This window comes from Hyaena hyaena, unplaced genomic scaffold, assembly GCF_003009895.1.
Source record: "Hyaena hyaena isolate Hyena2069 unplaced genomic scaffold, ASM300989v1 scaffold_482, whole genome shotgun sequence".
Classification (NCBI taxonomy): domain Eukaryota; kingdom Metazoa; phylum Chordata; class Mammalia; order Carnivora; family Hyaenidae; genus Hyaena; species Hyaena hyaena.
The window spans coordinates 1,208,867-1,221,363 of NW_024081119.1; the positions used below are offsets into that span (position 1 = coordinate 1,208,867).

Below are 12,497 nucleotides of genomic sequence, written 5' to 3' on the forward strand. Positions count from 1 at the left end.
ACTTCAGCTCAGGTCATGATCTCATGGTCCATGGGTTCAGGCCTTGCATCCAGCTCTGTGCTGATAGCTCAGAGCCTGGAGCCTACTTCATATTCTGTCTCTCCCTCTCGCTCTCTGTCTCTCTCTCCCTTTCTCAAAAATAAATAAACATTAAAAAAAATTTTTTAAAATAATGTACTTTTCCTAACATAACTTGACTCCACAAAGTATAAAGCTAGAAAGCTCTTAAACATATTTTTTTCATTATTATAGAACTTTAGAAATATTAATTAGTCATAAAATGGCATTAATGGCTGATCTCATTATTTAATGACCACACAGATCATTCAAACTTTGGGTTCTTAACCTCTATATCTGATTATCTTAATGGAGTAGAAAATATTTCAGAATATGCTATTATATCTGATCAGTTATATTTAAAAATATTACATTAAAATATTACATAAAACATATTACATAAAAATATTACATTTTTTTCAAGGAGAAGCTTTGCTAAAGTGATCTAATTATATATTAGGAAATTAAGCCATTCTATGTAATTTAATAGCTTAATCCAAAATTTTAAAGAGTAGCCAAATGGAATAGTATCTCATTCATAAGTTCAGCATACAAACCAACCAGAGATTTCCACAATTAAGATGATGAAAATTTAAAATGTGACTAATTACTTCTATATACTGTGCCTAATGAGCATAAACAGTTTCAAATATATTATCCCCAAACTGATATTTTTCTCCGAAATAATTTAGATAATGGCAACATTTCAAGGCCCACAGTAATAATTGATTTTTTCATATAGACAGAAAAAAATTAAAGTCAATGATTCTTGTTAAGGTCTTATCTATGCTTTCTAAAAGCAACCTCTTAATTTTACTTCTTAAGAAAACATTAGCCCATGTAGCCATGCTATGGAGAATGTTTAAATCATAGTATAAAAGCAAAGACAAAATTAAATTTCTAAGATCGATGTTTAAGAGGGAAGGCTTCAGTAATATGAAATCATGTGAACATAACAGTTTTTCTTAAAACTGTTGAATTAAGTATAATTAGAGTTAAATTAGGATTAACTTTTGCTGGTAATTTTCCTTTTACCTTACAAAGGAAATATACTCCTCATTTTATACAGAGTATAGTTTCAGCCTGCTAGAACTAATGAAATTGGTGAATAAACACATATAATGTATGTATCTAGGTTTATTCTTATTGGAATATCTTTTTCTCATGGTTTCAAGAAATAACTTTCAGCTTTGTTTCTTTTGCAGAGCAAGTAGAACTTGCAGAATCTGTTTTGCCATCTTCAAAACAATGTGGTCATTTGGGGGAAAAAAATCATAGAATTCCTGCTAACCACGATCCAGTATTCTTCCCAGATGTATTAATGAAGAAATGTTTTAGAAGCAACACAAATAAATCAAATAAATTTAACTAGTAAAAAAATTTAATAATTTTTTTAAAGATCTAGAACAGGTTCCAGGACTGCCTGAGTTGAGTGATTCGAATAGAATCTGGATTTGTTTTCTCTGACACTGTTTCTCTTTTCTGTTTGTGAATTGACTTACTACTAGTCCTTTTATATGAATTGTACATAACTGTCCTCATCCATTATGAGTATGGATTCATCTTCATAACTCTTAATTCAAGGAAAACGAGTGTATGCCTCTGATTAATCTGGGAAATTTAGTAGAAGACTGATTTATCTGGCTAAATTTGGCTTGTGTTAAACCTCTAAGTGTTTGTAACATTACTGTATATACAGGGATAGTTCTGTAATCGGCTTATCTTGCAAAGAGAACAGTAGTCTGATTTATGTGAATTTTAGATTTTTTTGGTTGTTATTACTTGAGGCTGTTAGGAGGTGCTCAAAGAGGATAATTTGATTTTATTTTTTTAAAAAATGAGTGTTTAATTAATCAATGATTTAACAAACAATTTTTTGTCTTTATGTTAAGTTTTTACATTCAAAATTCAGATATTTTAAAATTCAGTTAGTTCAGTTAGCTTCAATAATCACTATTAAGGATGCTTTCATAACTTAGATAATAAGATTCCTTCAATTATTTAAATTACATTTTTAGATTTACATATTTGAGTACCATTTTTAGTATTTTGAACCTCTGATACAACAAACTTACCAAAGAGTTAATTAAAGCAATCAAATATCTGTAGTAAATGTATTTGTTTTCTATAGCACTTTTAATATTTTCCACAAACAAGGTGGCATAAAAACCAGTGTTCTGTTGGGGAATCTGTTCGTGATCTCTTATAACTTCTGGCTGCTGCAAATATTCCCCCTTGGCTTTTGGTAGCATAACTCCAACATTTGCTTCTCTTCACATGACCTTCACTGTATGTATGGACCTACCTCAAAACTCCTTTTTTTTTTTTTGCCTATTGAAGTAAAAAGCATGAAGAACCCAAAACAGCTGGGTGGTTTAATTTCTAGTATGATGGGATTGTTGTTGTGTGTCCATATGGAAGGATTCCTTCCTTTGGAACTAAGACCTCTAGACAAGTAGAGCATACAGTCATGGAGGCATGAAACAAAAGTTTTGCTAGTGGATTAATGGGGCAATAAAGCATGGTTCCACTCCATTTTCTACTCCTTAATTCCTAGAACCGTAAATCCTGGTTATGGGAGAAATTGCATCATATGTTGGATGCTGACTTATATACAGCCTCCTGGAGAACATTGCCCCTTCCCTGTGAATATTGCCACCTAACCTAGGTAGTACAGTAACTCAGTCTTCAAAAGGCTGTTCTATCAAGCCAGCTCTTTCAGGAAGACAGGGAACATGGTGTGACCAGTGAATTCCAAGAACATGGGCCCACTGTCACACTTCATTTGTTGTGAAGTGAGTTCCTTGAACAGTACTAATATGTGGAGTACCACAACTATGAATATTCCTCTAAGTCCACAGGTGGTAGTTCTGGCAAAAGGATTTCATGAAGAAAAAGCAAATCCATACCTAGATTACTTCAATAAGAACAAAGGGCTGACCCCTTTATGATGGAAGCAGTCCAATATAATCAACCTACTATCAGATAGCTGATTTATTACCCTGGAGAATGATGTCATGTTAGGAAATCATTGTTGATTTCTGCTGTTGACAGACTGGACACTCAGCAGTGGCTCTAGCCAGGTCATTCCTGGTGAGTGGAAATTAATGTTGTGAACTCATGCAAAACCTTGATCCTTGTCATCATAGCTACTTTAATCATGAACTCATTGAGCAATGACAAGAGTGGCTTGGGAAAGAGGCTGACTGGTATCCACAGAATGTGTCATTCTACAAACTTGATTACTAAAATACTCCTTTTTTAAGATAACTCTTTGGTGAGCATTTATATACAACACGAATATCTTTATATTTGTGCTTGTTCAGAGAGGTCTATCCACATACCTCTTCCTTAAATTTCCTTGTAACCAATTTTCTAATTATATTCCTTGTCATCAATTTTCCAATTGTCATACAATTATATTCCTTCCAAGTTCCTGATCATCCAGCTAAACTATTTGCTACAGCTTATAAATCAGCTTATAAATCTATATTAGTCAGGGTTCTCTAGAGAAACAGAAAAAGTAGGAGATGATAGATAGGTAGGTAGATGGATAGATAGATAGATAGATAGATAGATAGATAGATGATTGATAGATGGATAATTCTATATATAAACCTAATTGGGCTATACGTGGCCAAATAGCTGGTAAGGCATTTTTTCTAGTTGTGTCTGAGTGTTTCTGGAAAAAATAAGCATGTGAATCATTAGACTAAGTAAAGAGGACATTCACCAATGTAAGCGGGCATCATCCAATGCCCTTGGACATATATACTCCTAATTCTTGGGGATTTGGACTTGAACCAAGAATTAAATTATTGCTCTTCCTCCAAACACACACTACTTTCAGAACTTTCGACTAAAACAGGGGCTTACACCATTGACTCTTGACTCAGACTGAATTTATACCACCAGTTTTCCTGTTTCTGCAGTTTGCAGATGGTAAAATGTGGAACTTATCAGCCTCCATAATTGCATGAGCCAATTCCTATAACAAATCTCTTCAGATATATCATATTGGTTCTGTTTCTCTAGCGAAACATGACTGAAACAGATTTACATATAGAAAGAGCTTTATTATAAGAATTTGGCTCGCATGATTTTAGAGGCTGAGAAATCTCCAAATCTGTAACTGGCTGGCTGGAGACCTTGAAGAATCAATGTGTATAGTACCAGTCCAAGTCCAAAGGCTTGAGAACCAAGAAAATTACAATCCAAAACAAGCAGGCTCATGACCCGAGAAGAGCTGATGTTTTTTAAGTTCAGGTTCGAAGGCCAAGTATGACCAATGTCCTAGTGCAAAGCACTCAGGTAGGAAGTTTTTTCTTATTTCAGGAGGGTCAACCTGTTTGTCTATCCAGCATTTCAACTGATTGGATGAGGGGCACTCACATGAAGGATGGCAATCTTATTTACTCAGTCTGCTGACTCAAATGTTAGTCTCATCCAAAAACAGCCTCACAGACATATCCAAAATATTAGTCACATTGCTGCTACATAACTTAACACTCATATCTCAAGGGCTAAAATCACGTATTTTCTTTCCAACATACATACAGGCTGGTTGGGGGCAGGGGACATTATTTCAGGCATTGGTTAACAAATCATACATTCTGGGACTGACTAAAACTCAGCATGCTCTTTTCATAGCTCAAAGAAGCACAAGAAGCTAAGCAAAACTATGGAAAACATTACAGACTCTGCCTGTGTCATATCCCTTAGCACTTTATTTTTGAAAACCTATAACATAGCTGAATTTAATATCAATAAGAGAGGAGTTATGTTTCTTTCACCCTAGAGAGAGACTGATAAGTCATCTTGCAAAGAGTGTGGCTGTGTAAATCTATTAGAGAAAGGGGGTAAGAAGGAGTAACAATAAGCAATAATATAACAGATAATTAGCATTCTTCTCTATGCTGATTTTGTGTGGAATGTAATTGAGCCTCTGAAATGCCTAGGATCTCAAGCAGCATGTCTGAACACTTAGCTATGGAATGAACCTTAAAATTACTTCCAGTTACTCATTTGATGATCAAATACCTTAGTAACACTCAATTTAAACAATGGATAAGAAATAGATGTATGATAATGCCACATCTACAGATTTTTTCATCCAAAATTTGATTACTAATTGATTAACAATGCAGGAACATATTGATTCACAATAGACACTGATCAACTAAAGAATGATACTTTTATCTATCACCTTTTCCTCCTTTGTCAATCTTACCCAATTTAAATATAAATAAAAAGTTCAGTGGACAGTTTAACACATAAGAAATTAAGGTTAAAGACTAAAGTATGTTTGTACTGTATTTCATATAACTCTAAGTCATTTTTTAGAAAAGGTAAAATATTGATAAATTTTGGGACATTTGAGATCTTCTGGTATGATAGTAAACTGAAGTCACTATGGTTAATCAGATGTTCATTTATTTCCAGCTTCATACTCTCCAATGTCTTTACCTGTTACAGTTGTCTGATTGTCTCTGTGGGGTGTTATTGACTTATAACTTACAGTTAAATTGCTTCTTACATTATTTCATCCTTTAACTTGTTATTCTTACTTATCTTAGGGAAGATATGGAGAGTTCATAGTTAATTAAATATAGATGCATAGTTACATTTTCATGGTTCATTTAATCAATGTCATGGAAGCAATTATATTGGCCTCTCTTCTATATGAAATAAGAAAAATATCCTTAGATAGATGTTAACGTACGCTCTCTTTTTATTTACAATCATTTGTGGAAAACAAGACATTTCTAAAAATAATGCAGAGAATCTCAAATATCAATAAAGATTCTACAAATCATTGGCTTTCAATAATGAACAAAAGGTGTCACATTTCTCAAGTCTATCTCTGAAAATAAAGCTTCTTTGTTCCAAATTCTTTCAACTCTTCCCAGTTTATCTTTTTTCTTTATTTTTGAACCTATATTCTCATTACCATTTATTTGTTGCTTTCCTTTCTATTTCTGAGCAACTGTTTGCAACACAACCTCTTGGGATTTCTTTCACTTTTATAAACTCACCTTTACCCCCTCAGTTCAAGCTTTGCTTTTACTAATCAAGCCTTAAGTAGGAATCTTGGCAATACTGGCTTTTTCTCTCAATTGAACACTATATCCCCAAAGTGTTATTTACCCCCCATTCTTTCTTCTTCTTTTCAAAATAAATGAAGTTTTCAGTGATTTATGCTTCTACCTACACTCTATATAATACCCCAGATTTAGTGGTAGGAATTTCAATTCTTTGTATCTAATTAATGCAATTAAGATCATCACTATTAGTGTATTGATAAATTAGACTTAATTTTTTTATTTAAAAATCCCACTACCATTCAAAAGTTTCAGAATAAGTGAATATTAAGTGAATTAATATCTTCATATCTGCCACCCCAGGGATTATTTTATTCTTTCCTGGATCAGGGTACAAAGATTTCTCTACTGCTTTAAAAATTTTTTGATGATATAATGCCAATAAAATAAATGTATAATGTAACAAGGCTGAACACATTTCATGCAACCACAACTCTATTTAAAAGCTATCTCTAATTGAACTGGATTACAAGAGTTGATGCATGGCTGAATTTTGAAAATATTTCAAAGATACTCATGCATTCACACGTGCACACATATATCTCTTCTAGTAAGGTAAAGCTTTGTATACTATCATATAAATTAGTTCCTGGAATAATTTTTAAATATAATCCTTCATGCTTTCACATTTTTTTATTTTATTACATCTATTTTTATTATGATTCCCTTGCATTTCTAGTAGTTTTTGCCTTGTATATTAAGTTCCTATATTGCTTATAGTTTATTGATTTATGGTATTTGTAAAGTGTGCCCTGCATGGCTTTATAATTTTAATCATCTTATTTGTTATTAGCATTACATTACATCTCATCCAAAGTTACTATTGCCATTTCTACTTTCTTTTCCTTTCCATCTGGCTATTAATTCTTAGCTCACTCTTTTAGTATGTCTTTCTTCACCAGTACATTGTTATTGTTTTTGTTGTTATTGGTATTATTGTTTACAAATTGAATAAAGTTCTTTGTGTCTCTTAACCCAGTCTATCTTTTTTAAAAGAAAGGTTTAGTTTATTTACCTTTTGAATAGCAATAGGCATATCTCTCTTTATTACTTTAATCTTTATTTTGAATGATTAATTAACTGACTGCTACATATTCTTTGTATATTTTCTAGACTGACCAAATTTCTACTCATTCTATTGTTTTAATTTGCAAATTTGGATATTATTTCAATATTACCATTTCATTAATTGATAACTTCACTCACCTATTAGAATAGATAAATTTCTGTATTATACTATAATAAAATTTTATGCTTTTTACCCCAACAAAATATACCTTTTCTCCCCTCTATTTGCTTTATTTTTCTTCCACTTTTTTTCTCTCAAGGGTACTTTAAATGTCTCTTATATTTTCAAATAATATTTTTTTTCGAATAAAATGTGAACAATGTCATGATATGCCAAGGCCTCTACTTTTCATTAATTCTAATTATAATCCTTATCCTTCAATGTATTACAATATTTCACTTTTTATTTCTATTTACTTTTACATTATCGATATTTATGACAGTAGTTTCTTCAAATTTAGGTCTGTTTGCTTTATTTGCAAGGCATAGGAAGGTCAGCGATTACTAACTGAAATTTAAAGAATGTGAGAACCGAGGATGAAGGTATAAAATAAAACTCAAAAGTCATCTTCAAATTTAAAAGTCAAGTGACATTTTTAAGAGCTTAATCTATTTTAAATTATTACATGAATGAAAACTATCTACAATGGTCCTGAACTTCACTATGACTATTACATTTATTTGTAGATAAAACATGAAAGACTGTGAACAGTCTTGCATGCCTTATCTTTAGAATGATAAAGTTTAAAATTCTAAAGTCCAAAATTAAAATATAATTCATAATATATTGCAGAGTAAAGGAGTATCATATATTTTACATTTTCTTTCTTATATTATCAACAGTCCCTATAATGATAATGCTAAATTTATTTTGTGCTTGCTTTATGCCAGCCATTTTTCAATACATTACAAATTGATTAATTCATTTTGTTGTCTAAAGAAATTGTGAATTAACAATAATTTTATCAGTACTATTTTTTTTTTTTTTTTTTACATGTGAGAAAACTGACACACAGGGAATTTAGGAAGCTTGCCTACTTGATTCTTTGTGGCTACTAGGTGCAGAACCCATAATTGAAGTCAGCAGTCTAGCTCAATATCCCATGCTTTTAACCACTGTTCAATATGGCTGCCTTTTTCTCCCTAAAATTTTAAATTGGTTTATATTATATTAATTACCTGTGTCAAAATTTTTTCTCAAACTTTTTATTATAGGATTTATTCTACTGAGTTCCATTTTCTTCACAGGTCTTTTTTTTTTTTTTTTTTTTTTTTTTTTTTAACTCTAAGACCTGTCTATTCCTGTTCCTGTCAGGACTGAAACCACTCTAAGTATATCACATGACTGAAACCTGGAACTCCCTTCATTTATCTTCTGGTTGGAAACAGTTTCCTGGACTGAGCCTCTCTTCGTTTTGTGTTTACTCTTTAGTATTGTTGAAAGCCAGTACTTCTCAGAAACAGCCCATAGTAGATAAATCTTCCCAACCAAGTCACTTGAGGACTTCTGCCAAAATACTGGACTAATAGTATAGTTCCGTAAATAGTTCTAATTTTAAAATTATTTTCCCACTAAACATATTGTCAGCAGATTTGGTTTCTTCTGAGGTCTCTTCCTTTTGCTGGTGGATGACTGCATTTTCCATGTCTTCATGCGGTCTTTTGTCTGACATCTCTTTAATTGTCCAAATTTCCTCTTCTTATGAGGAGAATTGGATTAGGACCCTCCTAACAGCCTAACATAATTAACTCATTTCTTCAAAGTCACTATCTCCAAATATGGGTGCATTCTGAGGTAGTGGGTCTTAGGGCTTCAACATATGAATGTGGGAGGGATAAGGCTGAGTCCATAACAACTGCTAAACAGCATTTCATGGCACGTGTGTACCATAGGAGGCTTACCATTCCTCTATGTAGGTTGTTTCAAGTTTTTGGCTATTACAAATAAATCTGCTATAAATGTTTGTGTGCAAATTTTGAAAAGTTTATTTGTTTTGAGAAAAAGAGAACATGAGTAGGGGAGGAGCAGAGGGAGAAGGAGAGAGAGAATCCCAAGCAGACTCTGCACTGTCAGCCCAGAGCCTGATATGGAACTCCATCTCACAAACAGTGAGATCATGACCGGAGCCAAAATCAGGAGTCAGATGCTTAGGTGACTGAGCTATCCAGGCGCCCCTGTGTGCAAATTGTTATGTAAACATAATCTTCTCTCCAGAATAAATGCCCAGGAGTATAATTGTTGAGTCACATGATAGCTACACATTATTATTATTATTAATTTATAAAATGTATACTTTCAAATTATTTTCCACAGTGACTATACAATTTTACATTACCACCAGCAATATATGAATGATCCAGTTTCTCCACATCTTGCCAACATTTGATGTTGTCACAAGGATTAAATTTATCCATTCTGATAGGTGTTTAGTGATATCCAATTGTGATTTTAATTTGTGTTACCCTATTGCCTAATGCTGTTAAACACTTTTTCATGTACTTGTTTAACACCACAATATTCTTTTTGGTGAAAATTCTCTTCATGGCTACGTTCATCTTCTAATTGGTTTGTTTGTGGGTTTTTTTTTTTTCCTTTCTTTAACCTCCTTTTTTTTCCTCTTTTTTCTTCACTCAGACCCAAAGTATCAATATTCACTAAGTAAACCACTACTAGAAAATATTGCCATCATTTGTAGTTTTTTTTTTCACTATTGATTTTGAAATGTCTTTATATATTTTAGATACCAGTCTTTTGTCAAATACTTGACTATCAATATTTTAGTATAGTGCTTGTTTTTTCATCCTCTTTAAAGGGTCTTTTACACAGCTAAATTATTGATTTTTATGGTGTCCCATGCATGCACTCTTTTCCTTGTATGGATTATATTGTAATCCATAAAATTATAAAGTCAAACAACTTCATTTAGTCCTAAATATGGGTGTTTCACTTCTGTGCTTTCATCCTAAAATTTTTATAATGTTACATATCACATTTTAGATTTATATTAAGTCTGTTATCCAATTTTTGTATAGAATTTGAGATTAAGGTGTAAGTTCACTCTTTTATCTACAAATGTCTAACTCCCTCAGTGCCACTTGTTGAAAAGTCTACCTGGCTTCCATTGAGGTTTTCTTTACACATTTGCCTAAAATCTATTAGAGATATTTATATGGGATGGGAATGCTTCTTGATTGTGTGTTCTATTCTTTTCTTCTGTATCTTTCCCTAACAGCCTGCAGTAATTTCCTACTAGCTCACACAATTGCTTAAAAGCACTTTCCCATTTTTTCAACACAAATGAAATCAGTTTCTCTTCCTCACTTCATTAGTCTCTCTCCCTATTACAATAGTCCTGAAAAAAATCCTTCCTTATCATTTTTAACCAGAACCCAGGGAAATTTCTTTGAGGCATGTACAGCTTTTATAAGGATTGCATCATATACTGTACAGTATACATACAAACACAGTCTACTGGTGCCATTTTACCAATTCAAGGAAGTATAGAAACTTTTATCACTTTATGTCCGTTTACCCTTTCCATTTATAATACAAATATCTTTAATATTCTTTCCATATACATTTGCATCCATACCAAGAAATGTTATTACTTTTGCTTCCACAGTCAAACAAAACTTAACTCCAGAAGGGAAGGTAAAGCTGTTGTATTTAACTCTAACTTTGTTTGCCATGTATTTTTTTCCTTCCTCAAGTTTCAACTTTCCTCATTTCATTGTTTCACTTCTGTTTAGAGAGTTTTATTTAACCATTTTCTAGGGTAGATCCATTGGGGGTAAATCTCTTTCCTTGTGAGAACGTCTTAATTTCCTCTTAATCCTGAAGGACATTTTTGCTTGCTATAGGATTCTGAATTGATACTTGGAAAATATTGTGCCACTTCCTCTGACCTTTCTGGATTTTAATGAGAAATCCCCTCTCATTTGAATTATATTCCCCGTATAGGTAAGGTGTCATTTCTCTTTCACTGCTTTCCAGACTTTTTTCTTTGTCGTTAGTTTTCAAAAGTTTAACTATGATGTATCTTCGTGTGGATTCCTTTGAATTTATTCTTGCATTTGTTCAGCTTCTTGAGTCTGTAGGTTTAGGTATTGTGCCAAATTTGGCAAATTGCTGGCCATTAGTCTTTGAACAATTTGTGTGGTCATCTTCTCATTCTCTTCTTCTTCTGAGACTCCGATGACATAAGTCTTAGAAATTTTGTTGTAGCTCCAGTGGTCCTTGTGGCACTGTTCACTTTATTTTCAGTCTTTCTGTTCTATTTTCAAGTTCACAGGTTTTTTGCTGTGCCTCTTCCATTCTAGTGTTGGGTCTACCCATTGAGTTTTATTATCTTTTTAATTCGCTATTGTATTTTGTTGAGACACTTTTTGTTTGTTAAGATTTTTTTTTCAATTATTTTGAGAACTTTTTTGTACCTCCTCATCATGACATTATTATGATGGTTGCTTTAAAATCTTTGTCAGATAATTCTAACATTTTCATGATCCTAATGTTGGCCTTTATTGATTGTATTCTTTCATTTAGTTTGAGATCTTTATGGTTCTTTGTATGATAAGTAATTGTTCATTAAAGTCTGGACATATTTGATTTATTATGAGACTCTGAGCCTTATTTAAGGCTTCTGTTTTAGTTGATTTCCTTTGATGGTGCTCCTCCCAAGGAAACGGGGTGTGTTGACTCATCACCTCCAGGAAGATTAGAAGCCAGAGTCCCTGCCCAGTCTCTGTCAATGCACAAAAAATGATGCTTTTTGTTATGGAGGTCTCTGGATCATCATTAGGCCTCCACTGATATCCCATTGACTGGAAAAATTAGTAGTCCATCATTCTTTTTATTTTTAATGTTTTATTTACTTTTGAGAGAGGCAGCATGAGCAGGGAAGGGGCAGAGAGAAAGAGGGAGGCAGAGAATCTGAAATGGGCTCTGTGCTGACAGCAGCAAGCCTGGCTCCAGGCTTGCACTCATGAACCAGGAGATCATGATGCAAGTTGAAGTTGGACATTCATCTGACTGAACCACCTAGATGCCCCAAAGTCCATCATTCTTACATCCCACTCATGCCTTCAGAGAAAGTGGCCTCATAAGTCATGGGCAGATGTAAAATCTTTGACACTTCCTTGGCCTTTTTACTCTTTTTGTGAGTTTTTAATTTAAATTCCACTTAGTTAACATACATTGTATTATGAGTTTGAAGTATACAATTTAGTGATTCAATACTTCCATATAACACCCAGTGCTTGTTGCAAGTTCAG

The 12,497-nt window shown here is 32.9% G+C and overlaps 1 non-coding gene across 1 annotated transcript; it reads right to left on the bottom strand.

Moving 5' to 3' along the window:
* Positions 1–9,853: 9,853 nt before the first annotated feature.
* Positions 9,854–9,922, bottom strand: LOC120246783. Its single transcript, XR_005532142.1, has one exon. It is a non-coding gene; the product is annotated as a small nucleolar RNA SNORD56 (small nucleolar RNA).
* Between the last annotated feature and the right edge of the window lie 2,575 nt (positions 9,923–12,497).